General features: G+C 41.9%; 1 pseudogene; it reads left to right on the top strand.

The window, feature by feature from the left end:
* The first annotated feature begins 384 nt into the window (after positions 1 to 384).
* On the top strand, positions 385 to 1,756 carry LOC111226053 (annotated as a pseudogene).
* Positions 1,757 to 9,764: the final 8,008 nt, after the last annotated feature.

Here is a 9,764-nt window from a genome sequence, read left to right as displayed (position 1 = left end):
GCAAAGTCTTGCATGAGTACTAAGAACAATCTGGCAAAGAGTGAGTGAACTGGGGATGCATATACTGGCTTGATTGGAGATAGATTTCAGCTGGGGGCAACAGGTGAGGACAGTGAGGTTTATGAGGAGGTGTGGCAGAGTGGAGAGTGAGACAGAGGCAGGGTGAGTGGAAAAACACTGAGAAGCAGAGCAGGCTGTGACACTGACCTCATGTCTGGATAGCCTGTGTCCTATTCACCAAACCTACCCAACCTAACCTGCCTGACACTGTCTGAAAGCTGCGTACCAGTCTTAGAACTGCAGAGAGAAAATGGCATAAAACCAGTGACCCAGCTGCCCTCGGGTGGCAGCTGCCCTCTATCAGTCACTCCTATCTTCCTTACAATGCTAAGATCAGTAGTTAAGGGCACACCACTCATCACTCTCACACTAGCAAACCAAACATATAGCAATCCATCTCTGCTGTCAAGCCCCTCTCTGCCTCCTCCGGTCAATAACTCAACACCTCCCTCACTCAGCCCTCTAGCTGACCGCAAGGTTCCGAAAAGTGTAAGTAGTCCTACCAAACTACCACTACCTCCTCCGTCTTCCCAGGTCAATGGCGATGTGTGAAAACTCCTGACTGCTAGTCATCCTACCACATGTGCACTGGACCCCATTCCCACAAACATCCTCCAAGCCATATCCTACATCATTGTGCCAGCAATCACACGTGATAAATGCTTGCTCAAAAAGCCTTCACCCAACCCTGCTCAGGTGTATTGAAAAGACAATTTTCAAGCAGATCTTACAATTCCTCTCACAGAACAACCTCCTTGACCCAAATCAGTCGGTTCCGTTGTCTGTGACAGAAGCCCTAAGGGCAGCTAGAGCTGCAGCTCAATCCTTGGCTCTTATCTTGCTCAACCAATCAGCAGCCTTTGTTACAGTAAACCACCGCATCCTGCTATCTGTACTCTCTGACATGGGCATCTTGGGCAAAATGCTTTCTTTGTTTGAATCCTATCTCACTGAGCACTCCTTCAGAGTGTCATATTAAGGACAAACATCCTTATCCCATCCCCTCCCCACAAGGGTGCCCAGAGGATCAGTACTGGGCCCCCTTTTTGCTATATACACCGCCTCCTTTGGTCCAATTATCTGCCTGCATGGCTTCTCATATCACCACTATGCAGATGACACCCAACTATATGTATCATTCCCACCAAATGACCCCTTGGTCTCCGTGTGGATCTCAGCTTGTCTCTTTGACATAAGGAATGCCACCTTGAACTAAAACTGTCTGAGACTGAACTCTTAGTCATCCCACCCAATCAGTCTCTCTATCACAATGTTAACATCAAAATCAGCTCTTTATCTCTCACCCCAACCAAGGACACGAGAAACCTGGGTGTCATGTTTGATGACCATCTCTCCTTCTCTCAACATGTTGCATCTCTCTCTCAGTCGTGCTGCTTTGCTCTATACAACATAAGAAATATCAGGCCTTACCTGACTCAGTACACCACTCAACTCTTGGTTCAGGCCATGGTTAACTTTCGCCTCGACTGCTGCAATGTCCTTCTCCTGGGCCTCCCTTCATACACAGTGAAACCCTTACAGATGGTCCAGAATGCGACGGCACGTCTGGTCTTCGATCAGCCCTAAAAGGGCACATCCGCTGCTCATTGATGTCCACTGGCTACCCATGGCAGCCCAGATCAAATTAAAGAATCTCTTAAAGACTCATCTCTTCCAAGAGCAGTTCCTCTTCTAATACCTCTAACACCCTAATATTCCTAACGAACACTTACTATGCACTTCCGGTGCACTTCTTTACCTGATTTCCTTGCACTTGGCCTTGTTGATTTAGTACTTACTTCAAGGTCTCCTCTCCAGTGACGCTTTAGCCTGGTCCCTTACTTGTAAGTCGCTTTGGATAAAAGCATCTGTGAGTAAATGTGAATGTAAAAGTGTAAATCCGCCCATGTGCTGTATTTGCCTCAGGCAGAAACTGCCAATGATTTTTTTTTCTTAGAACTCTGATGCCCCCTGGCATGAACAACATTGTAAACTAATCAGACTGTGCCTTAAATTATGTACTATGTTAGACTTTGTAGTTTGTTACACCGCTTTTCCCATATTCCCTTTGTTTTTTTAGCACTGGCTACAGTGCATACATTAAACTTTCAATTTCACCATCTAATGTCACCATTTTCTCCCAATTTAGTTACCCCCTCAGCTTCAGCCCTTCTCCTCTTCTCTGACTTATTTGATTTATTTCTGTCTCTGCTGTGGGAGAAAGTCACATGACCAGATTGTCATGGCTGGACAGTTAATTTCCTCAGATATTACCTAACCATCTACATCGATTAAAGCCAGCTATTATGAAATGGTCCATGGATTTTGGTGTGAGTGTGTTTGTGTTAGTGTGTGGGTGTTGCAGTCATGCACACATGCATGTCTGTCAGTCTGTTTCTTTGATAGCTCATATGATTGGCTATGAATGAATGCAATTCAGGGGGGAAATTTGTGCTGCTCTGAGTGCAAGTTTGTGGTTGTGTGGAGGTTTGACTCTTTGACAGGTGTGGGAGTGGATGTGTGGAGTGTATATATGAGAGTATGTGCAGTTCTTTGACACATATTCATGCAATGCAAGTTGTATTTGCATTGCATGAATATGTGCAATTTGAATTTTGAGCCCAGTTTGTGTGGTTTTTGACAGGTACTACAGTATCGGCTGTGGGTAAAAATTTGGAAAATGAAATGTGTATGTATTTTAGCAAGAGGAGAGAAACCATTCGCTGTCTAGCTCTAACGACTCCACACCAAAATTTAATGGGTTCTTCTCTGCCATAGGCCCCATAACTTTACCAAGTTTTATGCAATACTTTTTACATAATCTTGCTGACAATAAATAAACAAAGCAACAAACTCCTTGGCGAGGTAAATATCCTCAGTAAAATCACAGTCACAGTCACAGTTGGTTACAATATGTGTATCTTTGGCTCAATGTGAATTTTTATGTTACATAATTAAAGATCCTTAAAATTGTAAACCTGTTCAGTAATCTTACACAACAGGAAATTTGTGAATTTGAGGAACTAAATTAGATAACTGTGATCCTGGAAATGTTATTTAGTAACTGTTAATTGCTCCAATGCTGTCTTTTTTCCCATATTATATTTATTTTCTGGTTCAAACATCGGCTTTTTAACAGCTGCAGATTGTTTCATCAGAGAGGAAAAGCAGACAGAAAATACTGCTATACTCTGGGCATATTCATTTATACTTTTACAGAGACTGTCCTCCCATTAAAAAGACAACTGCTATAGGTTGTTTGTGAAAGTGGCTTATTATGATCCATAGTTACATTTTATTGTTAAGTAACATCTAGTGCTTGTGTGTGCCAGTGTCAGTCTTTTAAGTGTAGCGTGAATACCACAATTTCAAATTTGCTCTCATTAAAGAATGGGGCACCAGTCCTCAGGGAGGACAATTTGATTAAAATAAGGATTATTTTGATCAATCTCGCATCCAAAGTTGTGATTTCTCGATTACAGGGATCTCCGATCTTCACTTCAAAGAAACACAGGGCAACGACTGGGTCACGTTGATAATATTTATTGACTAACTAAACACAGGAGGAGTACAATGAACAATGATAATGAACATGAATCTATGACTAACAATACCTATATCTACCATCTGAGCTAGCAGTAATTTGGGCGATGGTGAAAGAGAATGAATTAGGCTATGTGTATAGCTTTTACTCTTAACGGTAGGAAATTATTAGGTCGGGACTAGTATTATTCTGACATCAACCCAGTTCGGAGCAAAGGATGGAGTTGCCAACTTTGAGTTGCGGCGTGCTGTTGAGATCTTGGCTGGAGCCCCGGAGTTAGGTTGCCAGGCGACGGGGACGCCACACTCCAGGTGGGTTTCTCTCAGAGATGACGGCCGTTGCCAGGGGTGACGGGCTCTGCCGATGTCTCGGTGGGTCAGCGTCGGCGCAGTCTGCAAGCAGACTTTCTTCCGTAGGCACTCTCGAGATCTGGTCAGCCGGTCCTTGGTAAGGCGTGTAGCCGGAGGGCCGGAGGTTGACGGCGGAATAAGTGCTAGTATTTAATTTACTCTGCCAGATAAGTTGGAAGGAATTGGTGTTGGCCAAATGACACAAAACCTTCAAAATCTTCTAGACAAAAGTTGAATTTGTCGAAAAAGGAAAACGACGAAATTACTTATACACACCAATTCGATTCAATTTAGAAGGCTTGGCTTGCTGAAGTAGTAAAGACAAAAATCACGCACAAAAGTATAAGAAAATTGAGGACAAAGAACACGAGGTTGGTACCAAAGTAACAAAGTAAAGTTTAGACTAGAAACAAACGTGAGCTAGTGCGCAAGTGAGTGACAGGAACGTAAGAGATGAGATGTAAGAGTGACAGTAAGATTAAGAGTGTAAGAGAAGAGTACGTGCCCTGGAAGATCCTGCTGTTTTATCCTCGGGGTGTTTGTAGCCGGGGGGGGCCTTGACAGTTGTCGCCACCCCTTAGGTTTTCCTTCTCTTTCTTTGTTTCAATAAAGAAAGAGAGAAATAAAACCTTAAGTTATCTTACTCCCACCATGGCCCATTCATTTTGACAACGGCCTATACCAACTACCTAACTACGGTTTGGAATGTACGAAATAAACTAATAACATCATCATGGGTAATAGTACACGTAGAATATATTGACTAACAAAAAGATAACAATTTGTAACCACACAAATATATAGCTAAAGCTACAACATGAAATAGTAATATCAAAGTGATGTATTAGGTTGTCTATCAGTTAATTCCCTAGAGGAAAAAGGGGTCCAGAGTGGTCCTTAGATGGCAGTATTGTAACGTGGTGGATATTTACCTTAGAACTGACAAAACATATCTCAGCCTCCTTTTGGGCTACAGAGATGAATTTTGGACCATACTTTATGGAAATCTTTCCAGAGTAATAATGCATGAATTACCTGGTGATGAGACATTCAGTTCAATGACATTTTAATCATGCTTTACAAATGTAGAATAATGGTTATCAGTCCAGCTTGGAATGTAGGATGGTTTATGGCGGGGGCCTGTGGTTCCTCATGAGACCCCCCTTTGGGTATGAAAGGGTGTTAAAGGTGATAGTATTGTTTTCTCTTGTGAGAGAGAAATGGGTCAAGAGTGTGAATCCTGATGGTTTAGCACCTTGATAGGGCTAAATGTTCCTTTTCATGTTACTTGATAAGAGGTGGCACCCACCTATCAGTCCCAGATGAATCTCAGGGATGCAACATGAACTCAGTGTCAGCATGTGGGGAGTGTTGTGTTTGTCTCCCATTTGTTGCAGGAGTGTTGATTCGGGATGAGTTCCATGAACTAGCCATAAATTCCGATGATATCTTAAAAGCTAGTTTATTGGTGAGAGGAACTCATTTCGTCCCTGTGTTCTATCCAGGTGATAGTTTGATGATGGGAAAGTGGACATGGGAGGCTCTCCATATACTCCAGAGCACCCCCCCTCACCATAAATCTTGTGTCCGGTCACTGGCGTCCACCAGTGTCCGCTACATAAGCAAATGCCCCGAAACAACATGTTTATGTTCAAATGACAATCTCCTGTAGTGACCGTGGAAGTCAGGTGATGTTATATAACGGCAAAGTTATTATAGGGAGGTCAGGGTGGATGGTTTAAAAGACATTGGACTTTAAGACTGAAGACCACTGTTTGTTTCCTATTTCATGTCATGGTTTGCCATTGACACTTTTTGTTAGTTTGTTTGGACTTTTGTCACTTCCTGTTTTATTTTTGTAATTGGTTTCCTTGTGTGTCTCAATGTTTTTACTTCCTGTGTTGGTCCTGTTTCTCTGTGTGGTGATTGCCTGCCCCGCCCTAATGTGTTTCACCTGTGTTCAATCACCCTTGCCTCCCTTGTGTCTATATAGTCTTGGTGCTCCCCTTTGTCTGTGTCAGTTTGTCTGTTCATCTCTGGATTGTCCTTGATCTGTTCATCTATGGTTTTTCCTCAAGCTGTTCATGTTGCCAGTTCATGTCTCCTGTTGTCGTCCCCTGTGGTTCCTCGTGTTTTGGCCTGCTGTTTAAGTTCTTGTGTAACCCTCGTGCTTCGGTTACCTTTTGTGGTTCACCAGCAGGGTCTTAAGTTAATAAACTTTTTGCACCTCATTCCCCTGTGTTGGCTGCATTTGGGTCCAGCCCTACCCGCATCGTGATAGAATGTGACATTTCAAGCCGAAAGTCAACAACAAGGAGACAAGCTTTTCTTTTACTGAATTTTTCACAATAAAAGTCCAAGCAACATCCTTTCACATGGGTCGAGGGAATACTGCCCGTACAGTGAGAGAGACCTCATTCATGCCTATACATTGCCATTCAAGGGTTTGTTGGTGGTTGTATTTGGTGGATGTGATACACAAGTCAGTCTCATTCTCAGCTGGACTGATATTCCTTCAGTGATCAGCGTGTGTTCTTCGGGAGTCAGCCTTAGGACTTCCACAGAATGACAGAACAGCGGTGTTGTGCTGTGAAGGGTGCAGGGAGAAGAGAGCAGAAGGAGGAATGTTGAGAAGAAACTTGAACAAGAACTTGGGAATATATGAACTCAGCAAACAGGTTAACAAAGACATGGGGAGGAAAACCAGCTGAAAAAACCTGTAACACCATCCACACACTCTAATTAGATAACGAGGTGCAGCTGAGGTGTGATAAACTCAGAGGACAAGACTGAAACACACACTCTTCACTGATCAATCAAAAAATGATATCCTTATCATTTTCTAGTTACATTTCCTCGTGTCAAATGAAAAGTATCATGTGACTGTTAACACATGAAGCTTCACTGCTGCTTCAGGAGCTGCTTCACTGACTTTGAGAGGTTTGTGGCTAAATTATGTGACAGGCGCATTAGTGGGATAAGAGACTAGAATAGTGATAAGAACAGTATGAGAATGTTTCCGCCTGACACCAAGTAATGTAATAAAAGTAATTCTACAGTCACATCACATTATGACTCATATAAAATGTTGCTTAAATAGCAACCATGTGACACTGGGTCCTAACTACACTAATAAGGTACATTAATACAATATTCTATATCTAGACTTTTTTGGACAACCACAGTACACAATAACATATAGGTTTAAAGCAGCAATGATGAACAAGAGCATTACAGATTTAGTAACTCAGGTTTCTTGAACTTTCATTGCACACATTTGAGACTAAAACTATTAAAGTCAGTGAGATGTTGTGGAGCTTCAGTCCCAGTCTTGAGGAGCTGCTATACGTTTTGCAAGTCACCACTGTGCTTTCTTTGGTTCGAACAGAAAGGAAGCCCCAAAGCTTCATAAGGCTTCATCTGCCCTTCACTAAGCTTTCTGTAACTTGAAAGAAAAAAAAATGATTAGTTCACAGAAAATTGTCAGGAGTGAAACTATTTGTTTATTTTTGTCAAGTAATGTCATGTGTAATGTATGGCACAATCCATCCATCCATCCATTTTCTGCTGTTCATCCGACATCGGGTCATGGTGGCAACAGAAGCAATGTAGTCCAGATGTTCCTCTCCCCGGCAATGTTTTCCAGCTCTTCCCTGAGGATCCTGAGACATTCCCAGGCCAGATGAGATAAATAATCTCTCCAGTGTGTTCTGGGTCTACCCCGATGCCTCCTACCAGTTGGATGTGCCTGGAAGACTTCCAATGGAAGGCATCCAGAAGGCATCCTAACCAGATACCTGAACCACTTCAACTGCTTCCTGTCGATGCAAAGGAGCAGCAGCAGCTTGACTTTGAGCTCCCTCTGGATCAAACTGATTTCAGCTGCTTGTATCCTAATGATCTAATTCTTTCGGACGCTTTCGAAAGCTCATGACCATAGTGAGGGATGGACCGAAGATCAACTGGTGAATGGAGAGCTTTGGCTTCTGGCTTGGCTCTCTCTTCACCACAGCAATCCAGCACAAAATCTCCTGCTTGATTGATTGATCGATTGAGATTAGTGTAATCCATTTGCTTTGAAAGCCAAATGTTTATAGTAAAATTGAATGGACTGATGGACATCCTGACACTTCCACCAACAGAAGCCCAACACTGTCTTGGCTGGCAACACAACAAGTATCATGAGTCATCTATTCTTAGAATCATGCTTTTACATAATATTGCTTTCTACTGTGTCTGTGCTAGTGTAATTATGTAAAGTGACTCTAAGCTGTTTATTTGCTATTAGTGGCTACATCAAAAATATTATTGTCTTGGTTATTACTGACCTGCTTTAATGAGAATGGTGACAGCACAATATAGCACATGAAAGCACTGCAGATAATTTTATAAACCAGTGCCTCTGTGTGTGTTAAGAAATCCTAAGTCAAGGATATTCTGCAGCTTGGTGCCTACACTGTGTACAGGAAATAATTAAGAATGTATTGCATGCTAGAAGTGAAGAAAATGAGGTTTTGACCCTGATATAATGAGAAGGTTCATTTTAATCTCCATACGCTTCTGTGTTAATAAATCCTCTGATCTCAGCATGTTTAAGAATTTGCACCAGCATGTATTTTCATAAATGAAGGAATGGAAAAAGAGCTAGGTTTTTCCCGAATACAGGCAATATGAAAAGTAAGCTCTCTGTTCATTTTGTGCTTTGAGTAAAATGCAGTATTTTTCTGGTGTGATGCAATAAATTTAAAACGGTTGCTGGTGTTATTACAGTGCTGTGCTCCAACTATCCTGTCAGCAAAACGATGGGTCTGTCCCTGTGTCTTTGTGAACGAAGCACACAGAAAACACAAAAACACAGTCACCATCCCTGAGGGGATAGAGATCAGCAGGTCAGTTCTACAGGGAGCGTCTTCTCTCATTCTTTATCTCCCAATCCCTTGCTTGCTCTTTCTTCCTCAGTTACTCAGGTTTCTTTTCTCTTTATTCTGTACACACCCTCTCTATCCTCTCTCTTTTCCTCCCTCCCTCTAGTTCTCTCTCTGCGTTTGTCTCTGCAGGATGCAAAGGTTTTCTAACCTCTATATGGCTTTATTAACCATCGAGCCACTGACGACTGAGTGTTAAACCACCCTGAAAGAGATGTGCAACACATACACTATATAAGGTTTCGAGTTTCCGCTCCTCTTTAGAAAAGTAGAGGCATTTCAGAATCTTTAATTCTTTTTTCTTTCACTGGGTTTCAGTAAAGTTGCCTGTGGCTGCCATCCAGTCACAGGCTTCATCTTTTTGATACGACCACCTGCCTGTTTAGGTTAAAACCACCTCAAACTGTCAGAGAGGTGCTGCGCTCTTCACTGTCAGGTTTTACAAACTGACAGTGAAAGAGATGAGAGATGTATGCTTTGTCATTTCTGTCAAAAAAAAGTAGTGTGTGACTCCCTGGGTAAATTCCATTCCACGTTGCGGGACACAGAAAATTTGATTTTCTTATTAACTTTTTATCCCATCCATTTAAAAAAAATTATATTTATAGTAGTTCTGACGTGTAAATATTTAAAACACACACACACACACACACACACACACACACACACACACACACACACACACAAAAAACTTAATGACTTGTTAGGACTTGTAAGGCAGGTAAGGAATTAAAAAACAGATTTGTAGTAGCATGTATTTGCATTATTTTTGCTAAAATTTGCAAGTATTTTGGATTTTTAATGAGTATCCCTAAACATGTCTGGAGGGGATCTTTAATTTAAAAACTGAGATGTAAAACCATAATTGCCAATTGTTAAGAAACA

Source organism: Seriola dumerili, unplaced genomic scaffold (assembly GCF_002260705.1).
Source record: "Seriola dumerili isolate Sdu_G_001 unplaced genomic scaffold, Sdu_1.0 BDQW01000149.1, whole genome shotgun sequence".
Taxonomy (NCBI): domain Eukaryota; kingdom Metazoa; phylum Chordata; class Actinopteri; order Carangiformes; family Carangidae; genus Seriola; species Seriola dumerili.
This window is presented reverse-complemented; position numbering and strand designations above follow the sequence as displayed.